At 39.1% G+C, this 22,901-nt stretch overlaps 1 pseudogene; it reads left to right on the forward strand.

Annotated features, from left to right (window-relative positions):
• Window positions 1-16,624: 16,624 nt before the first annotated feature.
• Window positions 16,625-18,323, forward strand: LOC137254202 (histone deacetylase 6-like; annotated as a pseudogene).
• Window positions 18,324-22,901: the final 4,578 nt, after the last annotated feature.

Consider the following 22,901-nt stretch of genomic DNA (forward strand, 5'->3'; position numbering starts at 1 on the left):
TCCAACATCAGCATTATCGTCTGCATATTAAAATACGGATACGATACGGGATGTTGAAGCCGTATCCAGGTATTTCAAGACAGTTTCACTTACCTGGGGTTCAAATAGCTCACAACCTATGGAAGCTGAAGGGGAGAAATGATTGGGGAAATCTTCGTTCACGAGCAGCATTACATTATTTTTGTCTTGAAGAATATCTTTTGCATAAAGAATCAATTTTTTTTATATTTTTTCTTAGCTTCATGATTGAAAAAATATGTGTATGTGAAAAAAATAAAATTTTTAATGAAAAGTAAAATTTCAACAAGTATAAAGTTCATTATTCAGTCAACAAATATATTCATAAAAGATTCAGAAAGCTGAATGTAAAATGATTTTAAATTTTTGATCACCTAAAGTAAACACATTTGATTCAAATATGATTCCAAAATGTGATTGAAAAACTATAATCAGGTTTTGATCATCAAAGGTAGGCATATTTGATTATTCTTTTTGATGGTTTGGTTGTTGGTTTTTATGAAATATTAAAATTTAGTCATTAAAGGACTTCAAAAATGATTCCAAAAAGTGATCGAAAAATGATTTTTAGTTTTTCATCATCAAAAGTGTTTATATTTGATTATTTCTTTTGTTCTATTGTATGATAACTCATTATTTAGTCAGAAATTCAAAATTGAATCACCTAAATGCTGAGTGGGTAGCTGAATTTAAACTCCCGTTAAACTACTGAGCAGTTTTTCAGTCACAGTTTAAGGCCGCCTCTGGGGTATGCTTTTTTGTGCGACAACATTGGTTTTTTTCATTGTCTAGATAATTTGTAGATGCGGCAACAGCTGGATTTTGTTTACCCAACAAACATGAAAAAAAAAAGTTCTCCAGCGAAATATATATAGTTCTGGAGGTGATATCCAATATCATTATGTAATTATTCTTAAACCAGATAGTTCTCGAGTTGATATCTAACTCCATTCCAACGTCATTGATATTTTCCAATTATTATGCTAATTTCGAGAGATTTTGAGAAACGTACAGTTCTCAAATGAATATTCAACACATTTCTCTAGTTGATATCCTAGATTGTATATCGAGTTTGTATTTGTATTTGTATGGAGTTGAAAAAATTTCCAAGGTGGTACCACCAAAACCAACAGCTGTTGATTGTGAGAAACACCTGATTGATAGCAGTAATGAAGCGTAATTAATCAAAAGTAAATTATATAGGCAGCCGCCGTGGTGTCATGGTAGCGTGGCAAACAGTGTTGCCAGGAAAAAAAATTCTTAGGGGCTAGAATCTAGAAAAAAGGGCTAGAAAGAGCTAAATTTCTTCAAGAAAATCTAAAACCCGCTGCAAAAAGAGCTAAAAGTATATGTATATTTTTCAATGTAAGATTTCACATTTATTTCAAATCAAACTTAAACAAAGTCATAAAAAAGGGGCAGTAAACTCACAACAAAAAAAATAAGGTACAATAGAGGTGCCTAAATAATACTGTCTTTATAGTTCATTTTATATTTTTTAACAACAAAAATACGTTTTATTTTTTAACTTTTGTTTTGCCATTTGGCGGTAAGGTATCATTAAAAAGTAAGAAGTACTTTTCACACTACTACAATGACGGTAAGGCTATAGGTTCGCCAAAAATACGACTTGCCAAAATGTTGGCCGATGTAAATTAATTTAAATTTTTTCCAATTTTTTTAAAATACACGTGTGCGATATTCAAGTTTATGTTGGGACGAGATATGTTTGAAGGGCCTTAGACTTCAAAATCTATGATTTCGTCCTCAAAAGATGAATTATTATTATTGCTACATTCATAAATATTTTTTGTGTTCATTAATTTTAAGAGATCGTTGTTTATTTTAAAGTCATGACAGCATTTATTCAGCCGTTTAAGACCACTTCTTATTGTCAGAAGCGAAATAAACATAACTAAATTCATTTTGTTTCGGTGTTTGCTTTTAATTAAACTAATGTTTGAAAACGTTCTTTCAACTCCAGCATTACTTATTGGCAGCAAAACAAATGTAAGCACAAAATCGACAAGCTTTTGAAAAGGGTTTTCATTTAACGCGTTCTTAAACTGTTTAACCTCAAACCAAAAACTTAAAGTTGAAGTCACATTTTTCCGGTTTTGGAGATAGATATTCTTCCAATGCATTTCTAACCTAGTTATTTCATCAGTGCTATACTTGTTTTTTTCATTTGTGAAATATGAAAACAATTGAGTTTTCACAATTCTCAATGTGTTTTCAACTGAAAAGAAATCAATTTTCCTAAGCGTTTCTATATTTTGCGGCAAGCGTTGCCTTAATTGCTCTATTAATTTAAGAAGTCGTGACATATATTACGAATCATTCTTTCAATAAATTCGTCGAAACTCTTAGAAGGTGACACTATGCTGTTGCACAAGCTGGAAAAGCAAATGTACAACCTCATGACAGTTTATCGATTAAAGTTTTTGTTATCAGTTGAGTACCGAGTTGCAACATCATACATAACGAAACAAATAAAACAAAATTTCGACACACATAAAACAACTGGAGTTTAAGCAAACTTAGTTTAACAGCTCATTCTGTTTGGCGAACGATACGCTCAACGAACGATACCTGCTTGGACGATATCGTGTGCTCATGGTATTCTGAATCTTATGTTGCCGTTTATCGTGTAGCTTTACGTCGTTCGTCAACTACACGATATCAAGTGTCAAGCTTGCAACTCTGTGCACATATGTTTTGTTTTTGCGCACGTCCATAAAGTTTACGAAATAGGTGAAATAAAAATAAAGTTGTTAGTGAAATAAATATAGTGATATAAATATAATAAAAATTTATCAAGCTATTGCTCTATTATTTGCGCCATATACCGGTGCTCCTCTGGCCAGATCCACATTTGCTTCCAGCTCATGAACAAGCATGAGGAATTGGGCGCTTGTGGTATTTTTTGAATCTTCTAATATAAAATACAAGTTTTTTTATACAATAATAACTAATTAATTAATAATACTCACTTTTTTTTTGTTTGTGCCGCTCAATTTCAACCAGGTGAATACCTGTTGTTTGTTTTTGACACTTTGTTTTCGTTTTGTTAGCACCTTTTCGTGATACAGCATACCAATCGATCACTTTCGTTACGTAACAGTCAGCTGTTATCGTTTTGTCTACCGTATTGCAATTCATAATACGAACACACGAACGATGATCGTTTTGGAGACGATATCGTCAAACAGAATGTGACAGTAAGCTTAGCTTAACCAACTACTGAAAAACCGGGCCTAAGTATATGAGAACAAATAAATTGAAATCCTCGTGGTATGGATATGAATTAAAAAATGTCCGCGTATATATTCGTCATTTCGTCATTCAACGCGGAAAAAACATATCAAAGCTTTTTTGGTAGTAGTGCAGTTTAGGGGCCCACCCTAAAGTTGGGCGAAGATTTTCGAGTGAGGTATCAAAAGACGCGTATTAATCTCGAGAACAATAATCCGAAAAGCAAACTTTTATCTCTGTTCGGAGATATTTGCAGTTGAAGTTGGCGATTTTTATGTGGTTGTTGTTGTGTTGTACCCACAAAAAAAAATCGTGCATCACCGTGGCGGTAGCCACGGTTATACCACACACCCGGACTTGGCAAGGCGTAGCCCAGGGTTATTTTTTATAAGCGCGGCCAAAGGCCGCCAACGTAGAAAGGTGTTCTGCGCAAAAATACTATGGATCCCACCCCCGGTTTCGGATGTACCCGCGGGACTTTTTTCGGTTTTTCGTTAATATCTTTTGAACGGTTAAAAAAAGTTAACTTCCGCTTTCGGATTCTTGATCTAGACGTGAATACGCGTCTTTTGATACCTCACTCAAAATAAAAGGCCCAATTTTAGGGTGGGGCCCCCAAACTGCACAATTACCGCTTTTTTCACTGAAGGCGCAGATGCCATTAAGAAGCCTTTCTGAAAAGTAAATTAAAATTAAACAGATTAGTATAGTAAAGGAAGACAAAATCGGCTTAAGTGCTATAATTGATTGCCGTATACAATTAGAGACGACATCAAGATTGAAATTGATTTAGACGACATCAAGATTGAAATTATACACCATTCTTAGTATACAAGATGGGTAATCATGGCAGATATACCTATTGATCCAAGTAACAGATCTTGCATTAAAGGCAACAACAAAAAGTAAAACTCCTGCTGTGACGTCACGCTTTTGAAGTATGTTTGAAATGAAGTAAAATATAATAAAAGAGGACAACAAAAAACAAATTTATTTGACTTAGATTTTTATTGATATTTTTTGTATTAGGAAATTTAAATTTAAATTATAAATTTACTTATCAAAAAACTTCGATAAAAAGTTCACAAAACTCAAAATTGCGAAAGATTAATGTCCTTTCCTCCACAGTAGGAGTCGTCAGTATTGGGCGCCGTCAGTCGTCAATATGATTCACGTATCCAGATTGAAGCTGTGCCAAAGTGACTCTCTGGAGATTCTGCTTTCCTCAACTGCAAGTTTCGGTTATTGGACTCTGAGAACGAAATTCGGCGGGCATTTATCGCCATAGGACTTACCGATTCTTTGAAGATGACTCTGAGGGCCTTCCTTATGCTCTTTTGGTTCATAAGGCTTCTTGTGTGACGGATTTCTTCGTAGTGCTTGCAGAAGTGACTTCTTACGTCCCTGGGAGGTGGGGCTCTTCCTTCAGTTGTCTGTTAGGATGGCCAAGTTTCTGAGCTTTCAACAGAAATTATTTGTTCCTCTTTTCGTTTCTCTCCTTTATGGGGACTATTCCGCCTCTTGTGAGCGCGGTGTTTTGACAGGCCTGCCTCCAGTGTGTTTCTTTTACGCTCGTTGTCCATATTGGAGACGCGTAGCGTACAATCAGCTGTCCAATTGCTTCAAAGTAGCTACAGCATTTCTTTGTCTTTGCCCCAAGTGCTGCCATCGAGGGACTTGAGGACTTTGCTATGGCTCTGAACTTGAGATACAATTGCGGCTACATGGTCGCAAAAATGTAGGTCATTATCGAAGTCACACTCCAAAATTTCGGGCGTGGGAAAGTTAGAAGCGTAATGCCATCGACGTGGATGTCAAATATTTCCAAAACTTGTGTGGTCCATGTGAATATGATCGCTGAAGAATTGGCTAAGGAGATAGCTGTTAATTTTACAGCATAGCTCATTAATGGCCACGACCTGTTGCCATTATTGTGCAGTCATCGGTGTGGAAAGCGATGGTAACTTGCTCGAATGGAAAAGAGCGCTTCGATGTAATAACTAAACAACTTTGCGGCAACTCTTAGTTGATTTTTCTTGTTTTTGGTGTTACGTGTCTGAACTGGAACGAAATCTGCCGACCACGCGGATTATTTACGGTAAAACTTTTGAGACTAAGTGGAAGGGTAGACTCTGTCCAAATAAATGGACGAAACTGTCCTTTTCATAGGAATTTACACATCCCTTCACAAAGCAATTCATTTTGATACAAGACCCGATTTGAAAATAACAATCGCAACGAAAAAATCAATTTTTACGAAATTTAAATTTGTGACCGTTTAGAAAACACGTCAAAATTTAAAGAAAAATGATAATTAAGGAAACCGAAAAACTTCAAAAGCGTTACGTCATTTGACAGTAACTGTTTTCCTAAATTGAGTTACAAATACACGGTTGTGGTATTACGGGATCTTTAGTCATTCGTTCATGGATATACCTATTTAAAGAAAAAAAAAAAAAAAATGGTGTTACATCATACCGAGGAAAAAATTTGGGTTGGCTATACATTAAGGGACCAATTGGTTTTATTCGCAAACCACAGGGGGTTGACCTTTGAAATTTTGCACATAGGTTCTCAGGGAGTTCCCCAACGAGAATCAGTGAGTAATTTTTAATTGTTATTAACAATTTATTAGTAATTTGTTGTGAAAATTACCATGTTATAACTATCACTTTTCATCTACATACGAACACTTTCACAAGAATTTTATACATAAATACACTCTATAATGCTTATAAAACAACAAATAACTATTTCCTTTTGTTTAAATTTACGTATTATTGTAAAATTTAATAATTTGTTTACTTTCCGCGAACACAAGAATGCAACCATTTTATCTAATTCACTGCTTGCTTGGTGCTACCAGATGCTTTAAATAGTACCAACGAATGAAAAATGTTTTAAGCTGTACCAACGAGAAAAATGGACCTTTTTCGTTCAACTCCGTATATTTATTTCACGAAAAAATAGAAAATTTTGAATAAAAAATCGCGCTTTTTATTTTTTAAAATAATTTACGGTTATTTTATAAAAAATAGAAAATGTGGAGTAAAAAATCGCGCGATTTTTCATTCCAAATTTTCGCCTGTGGCGCTATTTTTTTTTTTAAATAAATTATGTTTATTTCATAAAAAAATAGAATATTTGTAATTAAAAAACGCGATTTTTTTACATAAATTACGTTTACTTCATAAAAAAAAAAATAGAAAATCTGGAATAAAAAAGGCGCGATTTAAATAGATTGAGTCATTTTTTATTTTTACATATTTTGGAGTCTGGTAGCACCATTTTTGCTCAATTCACTGCGTTTTCTTGCAACTTTTTTTGTAACTTTAATATTAAATTGTGATCAAACTATAAGCCTCCGGCGGGTACGGTGGTGTTTTTAGAAAGGGGGAGTCGCACCCACCCCCCTCCCACCGCCCTAACACCCTCCCCCTGGTCCCATAATGTATAGTCTACCCAAAAATTTTGCATAAACATGTCAAAATCGTTATTTACTGATGGCAGAAGCCATGGTAACAAACGATAAATGTTTTTGAATTAATTATATTAGTATGTTTAAATTTATTTAAAGTTTAATCATTTCGGGAACGCAAACTAAATCGACTAAAATTTAATACTTTATTTAAATTTTCGCTTGTTTTCCGCGATTTCTGTAAATTCCTACAAACTGAAACCTTTTCGAAAGAATTAAAATGCATTTCGACTTTTGCGTTACGTTTCGCGATATATTGAAAAGTATGACATTTTGTGATCTGCGCGTTACAGACATATCAAATGGTAACATAATCTAACTAATGGCAGTGAAAAATTATTTAAATAACAAAGTTTATTTTTTAAATTTTTACTGCTACTAAATACTTATAATTTTGTGCCATATGCCAACTTTCCCATAAGTGTTATCGTTGTTGATGGTCTTTGCCGGATAGAGAACCGTTACATTCCAGTAACAAGCGCCATAAAGGTACTAGCCCGAACATCTCGGAAACGAATCAATATAACCACATTGCAGCTTCTAGGCCGTCCCACCCCCTAGTTCCATGAGATACTTGGGGTCGCCAGAACCCCTCATGTTAAATGTGTATATGATACACTCATAATTGTGACAGGATTCGCCACGCGTATGTAGGGTTGAAAATTGGGTTGCGGAAGCTGTGAATTGCGCTTCTCAACACCTTGAATCCCGGATAAAAGATTATGTTATACATACATCGAAAAGTGAAAAATGTCTTAAAATGATGTTGGATGAAGCTAACAATTTATAATCACAAACATAATGTAAAAGACTCGATCGACAAAATCACAAATTGTCATCAAATTCCTCTAACGGAAGTCCGAGGAAACTGGCAGTTTCAACAGGGGCGGATCATAGGGATATTGGTGTTGTTCCAAATTAAAATTGAGATTATGGTTGGCGTCATGTGGGGACACATCGCATGCAGAACATACATTATGTAAGTCAGGGTTGATTCTGGACAAGTAAGAGTTTACCTGTTACAGTATCCAGAACGAAGTTGGGCCAGCGTGACTCGTGTCTCCCTTGGTAGTGTGCTTTCTTCTTCTGCAAAGTAGGATATTATTATCTGTTCCAGCCACGTCGTAAACAGTGGTCGTGGATTTTGTCGGTGATAATGTCAGACTGCGCGAAGTGAAGAAACTAGAAAGACCGAGGAGATAGTTGTTTATTTTAAAAACTAATTCATCTATTCTAGGGCGAGGTCCCTTTGGCATATTGGTGCAGTCGTCGGCGTAGGAAATGATTGTAACTCCTTCTGGTGCGGAATGGAGCTTTGATATGTAGAAATAAAATAGAAGGGGGGATAGGACACCGCCCTGTGGTATCCCCTGTTTAATTCTTCTAGGCTTTGAGATTTCGTTCCTAAATTGAACCGACGCTTGCCGGACATTCAGATAATTGGTGGTCAATCCTTTTAGACAAGGGGTGAGCCTTCTATGTCCTGGAGTAGCATGCCGTGGTTTATGTGACATTTATGATTTTGCTATTACCGTTTGAAGTGAGACTGAAAATATGGATTAATTGATTTAAAAGGCCCACAATATACATACACATTTATGATAACGAATTTTTTAGCCAGTTTAAACTTTGTATAAAGTAAATTTTAAAAGCAATAAGAAATACACATAAATTTATAAGGATAATTCTAAAACACAAAAATTTAATTGTAAAAACTGTAATCATTTAAGTAAAGAGTGCTAAACAAATATAATTTTCAGTTGCGATTTTCAACATTAAAAAATATCTGTGTCTATACTAATATTGTAAGGAGATAAACTTGTTTTTGGAGTTGCCTTGAATAGGCTCCTAAACCACTGGACATATTTTTAAAGAACTGTGTCCGTACCTAAATTCCCTAGGTCTTGAAGCTGAAACCCGGGTCGGGTAACCCTAGAACCTGTACGTACAATATCGGGGTCAAATGAAAGCTGTTAATGAAAGCTTCAATATACAGCCCAATTCTAAGTATTTCCTCGGAATTTTGTTCTCGCGGAATTTTTTATTCCCCTAGAAAAATTCCTCTAATAATTGGGTAATAGGAATATTGAATTTTCGAAGTCAGCGGTTTTGTCAATTGAAATATCGTTACACATTCCTTATTTTGTTTAAAAAATTAAAAATGTTAATTATTGTTGCGATTTTTTTTGAAATAAAGAAATAAAGTATAAACAATGCACAGTATTGCATTTCATATGGTATTCACTGAAAAGAGTAATCAATTGGTGCCACGGCAACATCAGCAGAGGAGCATAAGACAAAGAAGACGGCGGGAACACACAAATCCGCTGAAGTTGCCTGTACTGAAAGAAAAAGACTGGTAAAATCAACCGAAATACGGGCCAATTCAACCGAAATTTCTGTAAATTTTTATCCATCGCAACAAGATGTTGAATCAACTGCGAACAAATCGTTGATTCGTAATTGACCGTTTTAGTAGACAAATAAACAAAAAAGTTGTTTCATTATACTTTACCCATAGTTTTGTTAAATTAACAACTATTACTGTCGCTCTAAGAATACCAATCAAAACTGTTAATATGAAAGGGATTTCTGTTCTTTTGAAATTACCAGTGCAAACTGTGAAATTAACAGAGTTAATGCTAAGATTAGACTAACATCGAAAGCCGTAGAAATGACACAGATTTTTGTTCATTCAAAATAACCAGCGTAAACTGATAAATTGGCGACCACCGTGGTGTGATGGTAGCGTGCTCCGCCTATCACACCGTATGCCCTGGGTTCAACTCCCGGGCAAAGCAACATCAAAATTTTAGAAATAAGATTTTTCAATTAGAAGAAATTTTTCTAAGCGGGGTCGCCCCTCGGCAGTGTCTGGCAAGCGCTCCGATTGTATTTCTGCCATGAAAAGCTCTCAGTGAAAACTCATCTGCCTTGCAGATGCCGTTCGGAGTCGGCATAAAACATGTAGGTCCCGTCCGGCCAATTTGTAGGGGAAAATCAAGAGGAGCACGACGCAAATTGGAAGAGAAGCTCGGTCTTAGATCTCTTCGGAGGTTATCGCGCCTTACATTTTTTTTTTTTTTTTTTTTTAAACTGATAAATTAACAGAGCTTATTGTCGAAATGACACTACCAGTGAAATCTATTGAAATAACAGATATTTCTGTTTTTTCTAGATTAATAGTGTAAACTTTTACATCAACCGAGTTTTCTGTTTATATGACATTAATACCTGTGGAAAAAATAAAATACGTAGTTTTTTTTGTTTTTATAAATTACACATAAGTACATCTCATTTCTAATGATTTTGTTGCTATATTTAGTAATATTAATTAAAATAATACTCTGAATATAAATAAAAAAAACTTGTTCCGAATTACCATCGACAGCTTTGTACGAAAGTATGTTCCCATATATATACGTCAATATGTGAATACATTCATACGCATGCTTGCTACATGCATATTCACACATTACTTACTTACTTAATTAGCGCTTAACCGTCTAAACGGTTATGGCCGTCCAACAAGGCGCGCCAGTCGCTCCTTCGCTCCGCCAACCGGCGCCAATTGGTCACACCAAGGGAGTTTAAATCGTTTTCCACGTGGTCCTTCCAACGGAGTGGGGGCCGCCCTCTACCTCTGCTTCCATAGGCTGGTTCTGATAGAAACAATTTCTTCGCCGGAGCATCATCTTTCATTCGCATAACATGGCCTAGCCAGCGCAGCCGCTGCGTATTAGTTCGCTGGACTATGTTGATGTCTGCGTATAGCTCGTACAGCTCATCATTAAATCTTCTTCGGTACTCGCCATCGCCAACTCGTAGAGGTCCATAAATCTTTCGGAGAACTTTTCTCTCGAACACTCCCATATTCACACATGCTATAGCGATAATAACGGCATTGCACCGTTTGTTAAACCACATTGGCGTGGGTTTCAAGAACTTTATTTCAACTTTCTCTTCAATTATTTTCACCATATTGTTATATTATGATCATATTTTTATTTGTGTACGCACACTTGATATAAAATGTTTCAATTTTCTTCAAATTTAAATCAAAAATGGGACAAATAAGTACATATGTCTCCAGCGGCGAAGTGAGTCTGCGATCCTTCCACGTTATGCATTACGAAACCCTTACAAGTAATGTATTACATTCACTTAGATCGTATGCTGACTGGAAGACATTTCTATGCATTCTTCATAATAGAGATTTTAAAACTTCGTGAAGGTTCGTGTAAAATACATATATACATACATATGTATGTTCATACTTTTACATATATACATATGTACATGTAGATCGTTTGTGACACGCGTCAGTCGATTATTCATGTTAAGATTGTGCGCTGTAAATAATATTGAAAAAATTTAAAAGCAAAAAACCTTTGGCAATAAATAATAAAAAACAAATTTAAATTATTTAAGTGAGTTTTTCAGTTAAATTACTTAGATTTACAATAGTTTTCATCTTATTTAGTGTGTGCAAAGCATAACTGTAAGTTCTGTGAACTATTGAAATATTGTGATTTTATGTATTATGTAACTTAACACAGCAGCATGTACCTATGCCTATGTTTTTTTTTTATTAATTTTTGTTTGTTTAATTTACAGATGCTTTAAAAGTTGATGGCACCAATGAGCGCTTATATAAACTAACCATACGACAAGCATTCAAAACGCAAAAAGGTCGCTTAGCAAAACGAAAGTACCATAATAAAATTTAACATCTTAAAAATAAGGAAAATATTGGAAGTGCTGGGAATACAGACAATAAAAAAACGAATGATGGGAAAAAGTCACACAATTAGTAAAGATATACTCATAAGAAAAATATGTACATAATATGCACTTCGTATTTTAGTTTGTTCTTTTTTCCTTTTGAAGTTTTTTTCTCAAACAATATTTCAGTTTTTTTATTAATTATAAGAAAGAGTATGTATATGTATGGGGTATTCCATCCCATTTCGACCAATTTTGAACCCGACCCCTTTAGAATTGGCTGAAAGTTTTTCTTCTTTTTCTAGCTTACGAAAGACGTTTTTCAGAATTTTTTTAAATTTTTTCATCCAACTCAAAAAAAGTTATGAATTTTTAAAAAAACACCGTTTTTGTTTTCAAAATGCTATAACTCTGTTCGGCCGGTGTGCGTCTAATCCTGGAGAGGTGGGCGCACCGGGTCGATCTCAGCGGGAGTAAGCGGGTTGGAAATGAAAATAAGCAAAATAGACGAGATTTCTCGTTATAATATATGTGATTTATTGGGTAAATGTAAAACTAGCAATAGTTACAATATTACCTGAATAAACGCAGAAAAACGGCAGAGATCGCTGGCGGCAGATGTGTACGCGTTGGCTGTTAGAATCCAAGAGGCCGGTCGTATAGCAAGCTACAACCGTTGGCCCGCAAAATCTTCCGTTTTGGAGGGGAAAGGCACCCACACATCAACCCCGACATGCATATGCATGAGTGCTGACAAAAAACACACATACACGTGCATGCACATGCATGTGGCGGTGATGGTGTGGGTGGTTAGAAGTTAATTCGAGTATCGAGTCTCGATGCCCAGAGTTGCATTGGGGGGATCGCAGACCGATGCGGAAAAAGTTAGGCATCCTGCCTAAACATGCCGGCCCCCCTTGCGATACGCAACATCGTTTTCCGCCAATGACCTCCGCTGAAACGAGAGAAATTAATATAAGACTTACACACTAAACTTAATCTAAATGACGAGTTCGTCTGCGACGCAGAGTGGCCGGGACCCCTGTCCGGCTTGCTTAGCATGCCACCTGAGCTAAGATGAGAAAGTTAGCGGTTATGAACAGTTAGAAGTGAATATTTCTTGCCATTGAATTATACATAAATATAGAAATTCCGACCGTAATATGTGTAGAGTCGATGGCCAGTAAGGCTGGACGAAGAGGCCGAGGTCTCCGTTCCAGAGTGGCGCCATTTCTTTGTTATTGTTTGGTTTTTTTCGTTCTGGATGGAGAGGCCGAGGTCTCCATTCCAGATTTGCGGTTTTTTGTTGGTTGGACGAAGAGGCAGAGGTCTCCGTTCCAGACTCGAGAGTTTTAGGGTTTGTTCTGGGCTGGACGAAGAGGCCGAGGTCTCCGTTCCAGCGTCTAGCATGTCGTGTCGCTCTCAGGACGACTGTGACATTCTAAGGATGTGTCAGGGCGAGTGGCCGTGAGGTTGGTTGGGTGATGCACGTTTTCGGTGCAGCGCATGTATTTCGGCAGTGGTGTATTATATTATTACCCTACAAGCATTTGGTCACAAGACTTACCCACGCCCGTGCAAATGTGACTACGAATATAACTTATAACCGTAAAATGACTAGTCAGATGACGTGGAAGGACGAGAGCGTTTTTGCAAGGTAGTTCGTGCTACGCATGTTGTTTTATCAACAACCGTACGTTAGAATAGATGAATAAACCCGAGTTGAAACGAAGCGGAGAGGCTGACGAAGGTAGGGATTTAGTTTTGTGCGACAGCTCATGGCGAATAGCGAAAATCGCAATTAAACTCGAAGGTGTAGCAACTGCTGGTGCTTGCATGCAGATTGGCGATGCGTTCCCCACGACGCGGTCTATCTGCACGTACCATTCTGAGCTTACATGCAACCCTGTCGTGTATTTCTTGGTTAGTTGACAGCTAGTATGGTGAGTTTGTGGCGTGCGAATATATATATACATATATGAATTTGCTTGCCCTTGAAACAAAAACTAGGTCACTGGGGTAGTAGCACACTAGGCCGGTAGAAAAGGTTGACTTTTCCCAATTTCGGGACTTTGTCGTGTCGGGATTCTTTACTTTCGGGACTCGGATGGTTTGTGCACCGAGCTCTTATAATGACCTTTTGTGATATTTGTTGTTGAAAAACAACAAGTCCTGCCCCCCAGCCAGAAAACAGTACCCAAAAAAAAACGGAAAGGGTAAAAAAAACGACAACAAAAAAATGTCTTTGTAAAAAAAAATGTTAAATTTTTTGTGCAAGGAGAGGTTTGTTTTTGTTTTGTTTTCCTCTTTTTTTTTTGAATTCATTTGTTATGGATGACTGCTTGGTACTGCAGTAGATGCCCGTATTGGCAAAAATACAAAAGACGCGTCAGTCCCGATTGTGATGTTTTGTGTGGTTTTCGGTGCTTATTTTGTCCATTTAATGTTCGGTATCCGCCCTTAGTCTGACAGCACTAATGAAGCTGCCGTGGTTATTGCGGGTTGCCATCCAGTTGTTTTCCCGTAACAGGAATTTTCCAGGATACATGAATGCAGGATTGTGGTGGATAAATTACCCTCACCACATTGTTATTTGGATTTTCAAGCTGTTTAAATGTAAGTATGACGGGTTCCTCACTGATTTTTAATAGTTTTTTCTAATGGGTTTTTTTTTTTTAGATGGAACCGATGCAAATGCTTCTCGTGTGTTTGGAGACTGGGGGAGAGGAGCCAATCCAGGTGGTGGCGGATGTACAATACCCGGAGCGGCGGAGGGGCTCCTACATTTGCCACGCGCCGGACGAGTTGGTGCAGCAGGCGGTGGAGGTGTTGCGGCAAGTTAGGCCCTGTGTGCTCCGGGCCCTGCAGACGCCTCTGGTGGTAAAACTACGCGGGAGCACCACCGCCTGGTATGCCAAGTTCCATCAGGCGCAGGAGAACGTGTTGTGGGAGCAGCAGCCAGCACAGGGTCCAACGCCTCAGGGGGGGTATCGATGTCGTGTGTGCCAACGGCATCTTCGGTCGTTTGGCGGCTTGATTGCCCATCTAAATGGGCATATGCAATTTTACCCGTATAGGTGTTGGAGTTGCCCCAAGCGGTATGCGTCGTCCGCAGCGCTCTCCGTTCATCGCCGTCTTCGCCACTGAAGTGGGTTTCTGTGCCACTCAGTTACGGCTGTGAAGTAATTTTTAATTTAAAATTTGTTGGAAAGAAGAAAAAAAAAAAATAAATGGATTTGTATTATCCTTCATATTATTTCGGCCTGATTAGTTACGTGGGGGGGGGGGGGGGGGGTTGCTCTTGTGATGTAACCTTGTGTTGTCTTCTCTAATCTTATACAGACGCAAACAAGAAACGCACCATTGGGTGGTCGAGTTGGGTAACATGGCAACTCTGTCGTTTCTCGTTTTCTTGTATGTATCATACATACACTTGCCAGAAAAAGTATCAGTACATAGTAAGAAGGAATTTAAATGTCTGAGAAACTCAAATCCTTCGAATGTTGGACCGTTGATTTTGTTTATAAATTATTTATTATTCATCAACTAACTAAAAAATAAAATTTATTTAAATTTAATTAATTTCACAAATTCGTTATAAATATTAGAAAAGAAAGCTTCAGTGGAACTACATAGAAAAAGTATCCGTACATAACAAACGTTGCTTAAACTATTCATGTTTTTGATAAAATATTGTCGATTTAGTAACTAGTAGGGTAACCCTTGCGCCTTAGGACTTCCGCAAGACGTTTTGGCATTGAATGAACTAGCTTGGTTGTATCTTCTGTAGTTATTTTGTTCCATTCATCCAAAATAACAGTTTTCAGCATTTCCTTGGAAGTTATATTGTGCTGTCGAATTCTACGCTCCAATAAATCCCACAAATGTTCAATAGGGTTAAGGTCTGGGGATTGTGGAGGCGTACGCAACTGATTTTTTATATTGTAAAGTAACCATAGCTTTACATTCATTGCTGCGTGCTTCGGATCATTATCCTGCTGAAACCAAAAGTCCTCTCCTAGTTCTAGTTTTAGGCTGCTTTCCTTCAAATTAGATTTTAGAATATTTAAATAACCATACTGATCCATAGTCGACTCAATAAAAGCCAAATTTCCTACTCCTCTTGCCGACATACATCCCCAGACCATGACACCACCTCCCCCATGTTTCACCGTGGGGACGAGATTACGTTTTTCAAATGCAGTACCGATTTTTCGCCAAACAAGCTTTCTTGCTTTAATTCCAAAGATGCAAAATTTGCTCTCGTCCGAAAATAAGACACGTTCCCAAAACTCTTTTTGTTTATTTATGAACTCGTTCGCAAAGGCCATCCGCTTTTTTCTGTTGACTTCCGATATGAATGGTTTACGACGCGCTACACGGGCCCTAATCCCATTCTTTTTTATGAATTTGCGAACGGTGTCTTCATGAATAATCTTACCAAAATCAGCTTTGATGTTTCCACTTATTTGGGAAGCAGTTATTCTGGGATTACTTTTTACGGCTTTTAAAATAAATTTCCTCTCGCGATCCGTCAATTTGCGTGGGCGCCCAGAGCGTGTCTTAGATACAAGTGATCCCATTGATTTGAAAGAGTTTACCACATACTGTACAGAAGAGTGACTTCTTTCTACAATTTGACCGATTTCGCGGAAAGATTTGCCTTCCTTTCTTAGTTTTAGGATAATGCGTCGCTCGTCAACACTGATTTCTTTAGTTTTCGGTGCCATCGCTGATTTTAAACAACAAATACGAAACCGCGTCCAGTGAAATTATTGTATACCAGTAAAATATCGGTCTTACATTAAAATAAACACGCGAAGAAGAGCGTATACATACGTCGTTACTCAGTGCGGGACTTCCCCTTTTTGTAGTGTACGGAAACTTTTTCTGGCTCTTATAGTTGCCATACTTAAATTATTTGTTTAAAATTTCCTATTCTTTAATAGTAAGCGATAAAAATATAGCAAGACAAAAACAAAACAAATAAATGAATATCTAGTCAAAGGAATAAATGCTAAAATTAAATAATTTTGCATTTTTGTACATGCCCCTTGTTGGTCACCTGTATGTACGGATACTTTTTCTGGCAAGTGTACATACATACTGGTTTGAACATTCCAGTATAGAGAATGAAGCAAAAAAAAAATGAATCGAAAGATTTATTTTACCGTTTTTTGCTTCAATTCATATGAAATTTACGCGTTGCCGGACAAAAAGGTAAGTGGTAAAACATTTTGCAATAATTTTATTTCAATAACTATGTTTTATGTTATTTCAGATTTTTAATACATTTTCTTTTCTTTTTCAGGTGACTGGTGGTGGAGGTCCAGAACAGTGGATGGGTAAGTATGCCGGTATCGTTCCGTTTTTTAGTGTTTTGTACATTTTCTAACTTCTTTACTTTTGTCTTTTCTCGTTTCAGGTATTGGTGATGAAAGGTTCTTGTGCATAATTTTTGCGTAAAGAAATTTAAGAATCCAGCAAAACACAATTTATTTGCATTAAATTTACGTTGATTATAAGAAAATTTATTCAACGGTTACTGTTTCTTCAACAATGTGGCCATAGCAGCACAATACGCTTTAGACATTTTGAAGTTAAGCAAAATGAGAATTGTCGATTGGGATATACATCATGGACAGGGTACGCAACGTTTCTTCTACAATGATCAAAGGGTTCTTATTTTTCTATACATCGTTTTGAGCATGGCACCTTTTTGGCCAATCTAAAGGAATCCGATTTTGATGCTATTGGTTATGGCAATGGCTTGGGTTATAATTTTAATGTGCCCTTAAATAAAACAAAAATGGGCAATGGTGATTACATGGCAATCTTTCAACAGTTACTTATACCGGTTGCTGTGGAATATCAACCTGAATTGGTTATTATATCGGCTGGTTATGATGCAGCTTTAGGCTGTCCGGAAGGCGAAATGGAAGTCACACCAGCATTTTATCCGCATATGTTAAGTACATTAATGAAATTGTCGCAATCGCATGTAGCTGTGGTTTTAGAAGGTGGTTACTGTTTGGACTCGCTAGCAGAAGGTGCAGCACTCACCCTACGCACCCTTTTGGGCGGGACATGCCCAAGGCTAGTAGAAAAACTTGATCCACCCCGTGAAGTTGTACAAGATGCAATACTCAATTGCATTTATGCACATCGTTCTTATTGGCGCTCTTTGCAAATTCAGCCCATATATACCATGGAAGAACTGAATAATGTTAATCCGCAGCCAAAGTTGCATAAAATTAGTCGCCTATTCATTGGCGGTAAGTCACTGCCTGCACGTTTTCCTACAAGAAACACTGCCCTGGTTATAGCACCAGAAATTGTTGCACAGAATGAGAAGCGCTTGAAGTATTTACAAAGTGAAACCAAATTGCTTTCTCCACAAATACGCGTTTGTTATGTATATGATGATTTAATGCTTCAGCATAGTAACTCCTTCGAAGAGGGTCATCCCGAACAGCCCGAGCGCATTAAACGTATTCATGAAATGCCTCAAGACTATCAACTCACGGAACGCATGAAACATCTGCCACCACGTACAGCAACTACAGATGAAATTTGTTTAGCGCATACGCGTGCGCATCTAAATTTTATTCGACGCATAAGCCATAAGGATGAATTGCAAGGTATGGGTGAAAAATATAATTCAGTTTATTTTCATCCAAAAACTTTTGAAGGTGCTTCAATGGCGGCAGGTTCGGTATTGCAAGTGGTTGATAAAGTTTTGAAGGGTGAGGCCCGAAGCGGTATTTGCATTGTACGCCCGCCTGGTCACGCCGAGCCGGAGAGCCGACAAGTGTACGGCAGGATAATTGGGTGTCGTTCGTTGTAGGGCATATCTTTGGATGCGTTAATCCTACCACCAGTTCTGATTATACCATCAGAATCGATAAATGGGTTTAAGGGTAAAATTTCACTCTTCCCATGAATTGGTTTCCCTGACTTCAAGTTGGCATACTCTGCTTGATAATATTTCCTTTGGCATATAGCTATCAATCGTTGTGACGTAGTTTCGATTTCATCAGGTGCGATTGTATGAGACTGCCTATTGAAGGAAACTCTAGTTTTGGGATGTGTTCGGCGGGCAAATCGAAAAATGTAAGATATAACCCGCAGCGCCCTTGAAAGGTCGGAGAACCTATCAAGGATGTTAGGGTTGTTGTTTACTGACGCTGCATGAACCTTTATCCGCTTTTCCTCCATTGACGTGTTGTATTCGGTGTCTTGTGCTGGCCAGTGGGAATTGTCTTCTTGCAGCCAAGAAGGTCCCTGCCACCACAACGAATTGTTGACCAAATCTGACGCTTGTAGTCCTCTGCTCCCTAAGTCCGCTGTGTTAGATTCCGAGTCAACGTGAAGCCAGTCCTTATTACCGACCATATCGAGGATCTTGGTGATTCGATGTGCGACGAAGGTTGACCAAGTACAGGGCGGCTTGCGTATCCATGCGAGTACGATGGTTGAATCCGTCCAGAGGCGAACTTTTACTGGTCCCAAATGAATATTTCGGAATATTGATTCCATCATTTCTGCGAGAAGCACGGCGCCGCAGAGTTCTAAACGTGGTAGCGAGATGGTTTTCACTGGAGCTACTCTGGTTTTTGCTAAGAGTAAGTGTATGAAAACCTGATCGCCTCTTTTTACGCGCATATATATCGCTGCAGCATATGCTTTCTCGGAAGCGTCACAGAAACCGTGGATTTCTATTTCGCCTTCCGGGGAAAAATTTACCCACCGCGGTATCCGTATGTTATCTATTTCGCCATAGTGTTGGGTGAAGGTTTTCCACCGTTCTAATGTATTTGTTGAGACAGGCTCATCCCATCCGGTGCCTTCTAACCAAATATTCTGCATTAATATTTTCGCCACTATGACCATTGGGGCGAGCCACCCTAATGGGTCGAACAGCTTGGCGATGGCTGACAATATTTCTCGCTTAGTTAGTTTTTCTGGATCCTCCAGTGGTCCTGCTTTAAAATAAAAGAGATCGGAGTGCGCATTCCATCTTATGCCCAATGCCTTCACGGTGCTGGTGTCTTCGAACGCCAGAAAGTCTTCGCTTAGTCGATCAGTTTTCGGGATGTCTTTTAGAACTGCCTCCGAGTTTGATGTCCATTTCCGAAGGGGAAAACCAGCTGACTGTAGTGCCTGTCGTATTTCATCCCTTGCCTTAATGGCCGATGCGATGGTGTGTCCTCCCGCTAATACGTCGTCTACATACATGCATTCTCGCAGGATGCTCGATGCTGTTGGATGGGAATTTTCCACATCGTCCGCTAGCTGTAGAAGCGTTCTGATGGCCAGGTATGGAGCGCAGTTAACTCCGAACGTCACAGTCTTTAACTCGTAGAGGCCTATTGGTTCACTAATGTCTTTTCGGAAAACAATCCTCTGAAATTTGGTATGGTTGGCATCCATCCAAATTTGCCTATACATTTTCTCTATATCGCTATTGAAGACATATCGATAGAGTCTCCAACGCAGAATAAGAATTGGGAGATCTGCTTGTAGTATTGGACCAGGTAGGAGAATGTCGTTTAGACTGCTGCCATTGGCCGTCGGGCTTGAGGCATTGAAAACGACTCGGACTTTCGTCGTTATACTTTCTGCTTTGACAACGGCGTGGTGTGGCAGAAAGTAATTATTTGTTTCATCTGCTGCGACGACACTGCTGATTTTTTTCATATGTCCAAGAGTCTCGTATTCTTAGAGTACCCTAATATATTCTTTCCCTAAGTCCGGATTTTTTATTAACCGCGCCTCGTTTCGGTAGTATTGTGAGAATGCGCGCTTAAGGGATCCTCCTAAACTCAGCTCTTCTGAGTAGCCTTGCTTGAATGGGAGGGATACTATATACCTCCCATCTTCGTTTCTTCTTGTTGTTTCTTTATACAGCTGTTCGACATATGCGTCATCTGCATTAATGCTTTTGCCTTTTGGCAAATTTTCTAACTCCCAGAAAGCTTTTAGTTGGTTGTCCAGCGCGACTTCGTTGTAAAACGACACAATGTTCTTTGTTGGATTCGGTGCTTCAATACGACCGGTTAGTATCCAACCGAACACTGTGGTGGCCTCCAGATGAATCGCTCGTGTGGAAAAACACACGAAAAGGCAGCCAAGAAGGACCCGGTACTAAGGTCGTTTGTCGCTTCAAGATGAATAGCTTTCGTTGAAAAGCAGACGAACAAACATACATATCCCTTTGAGGTCCGACACCCTCTCCCTCGGTAGGACTTTATGTCAAAAGGTCCGGCGAAATCTACCCCTGTAGATTCTGTTTAGGCAGGATGCCTAACTTTTTCCGCATCGGTCTGCGATCCCCCCAATGCAACTCTGCGCATCGAGACTCGATACTCGAATTAACTTCTAACCACCCACACCATCACCGCCACATGCATGTGCATGCACGTGTATGTGTGTTTTTTGTCAGCACTCATGCATATGCATGTCGGGGTTGATGTGTGGGTGCCTTTCCCCTCCAAAACGGAAGATTTCCAGTGAGTTTCGTTAGAACTAGTACGGGTGTAGTCAGGCTGAAGCAGGGATCCACTGGTGAACGTAGTTCGATGTTGGATGCTTCTTTCACCTGAGCTGACACCGCATTTGCGGAGCCGTGCTGTTAGCGGAAATCACCGAATCAATTTTCAGGAACCTCAAGTTGGGACCAGTGAACGTGCACCTTTGGACGGATTCAACTATCGTCCTCGCATGAATAAGGAAACCGCCGTGTTCCTGGTCCACTTTCGTCGCACATCGGATCACCAAGATCATCGACATGGTCGGAAATAAGGACTGGTTGCATGTAAACTCAGAATCTAACCCAGCAGATTTAGGTAGCAGAGGATTACCTGCGTCTGAATTGGTCAACAATTCGTTGTGGTGGCAGGGACCTTCTTGGCTGCAAGAAGACGCTTCCCAATGGCCAGCACAAGAAAGTGACTACATCACCTCCGTAAAGGAAAAGAGGGCGAAGACCTGCGCAACAACAACAGTAAATACTATCGATGTTCTTCAACGCTTTTCAGACCTACCTAGGGCTTTACGGGTGCTCTCATACTTAATGAGGTTCTACCGAAGAACTCACCCCAAAACAAAAAAATCATTTCAGGTCGAGTCACCTTTAATCTCTCCTGATGAGATCAAATCAGTAACCCAAATCTTAATTAAAATCTATCAGAAACAACACTATAGTTCCGAATATAGTGATCTAAAGGCCGGAAAACCAATTGGAGGGAAAAGTGTAATACTCTCACTTAATCCCTACTTAGACCAAGATGGCATCATTCGGGTAGGAGGGCGACTCGGGGCGTCAAAGGACTTAGCTTTTACTGAACGCCACCCAATCCTCCTCTCATACAACTGTCGGTTATCCCGGCTGACAGTCCTAATGTTTCATCAACAAAGTTTGCATGGGGAGAACCAACTCATGTTGCGTCTGATACGCACCCAATACTGGATACCTAACATCAAAACCATGATTAGGGCTACAATTCACAATTGCAAAGTTTGCACTGTACACCGAAAGCGTGCTCAGACCCAACTTATGGGTATTCTCCCTCGCGAACGCACGACATTCAGCCGTGCATTCACGAATACTGGAGTCGACTTTGCCGGACCCTTCGACATTAAAAGTTACCGCGGCAGAGGGTGTCGACTATCCAAAGGCTATGTCTGCCTTTTCGTGTGTTTTTCCACACGAGCGATTCATCTGGAGGCCACTATTGACCTTCTACGTCATATCACTTATGGATCCTATCTATATCTAAGAATTATGTATGACCAAAGGCAAGAAATATTCACTTTCCTCCACTTCTAATGTTTATTTTTATCCTAGCTTAGGTGGCATGCTGCGCAAGTCGGGCAGGACTCCCGGCCACCCGCGACGCTGGCGAAATACGCGATTTTAGGTTAAGTTTAGTTTTAATGCACAGGTTTTTTTCTCGTTGCTTTTCAGCGGTCGGAGATCGGTGGGGGTAAAAACGATGTTGCGTATCGCAAGGGGGGCCGGCATGTTTAGGCAGTATGCCTAACTTTTTCCGCATCTGTCTGCGACCCCCCATAAAAAGACTTGGTGCCTTCCAAACGAAGGTATCCAAAGCTACCTCAAAATCAACATCAAGGGTTTTTTGCAAAATGTGCAAAGCTGAACACAGGTTACGGAATTGTCCCCGATTCTGTGATCTGACCCCAGTGGAGAGAATCAACTTCATCAAATCCACGGGGGGATGCCTGAACTGTTTATCCCCAGGACACACAGTGACGAGGTGCACCAGTTCGTACAACTGCGCCAAATGCCATTCTCGTCACCACACGCTCTTGCATGCGGATACAGTTCAGCAAACTACGAGGCGCAATCCTTTCAAAGACGCGGATCATATCCCGTCAACTTCAGCACGAGCACAAAGAAGAC

This window comes from Eurosta solidaginis, chromosome 5 (assembly GCF_040869045.1).
Source record: "Eurosta solidaginis isolate ZX-2024a chromosome 5, ASM4086904v1, whole genome shotgun sequence".
NCBI classification, from domain to species: Eukaryota; Metazoa; Arthropoda; class Insecta; order Diptera; family Tephritidae; genus Eurosta; species Eurosta solidaginis.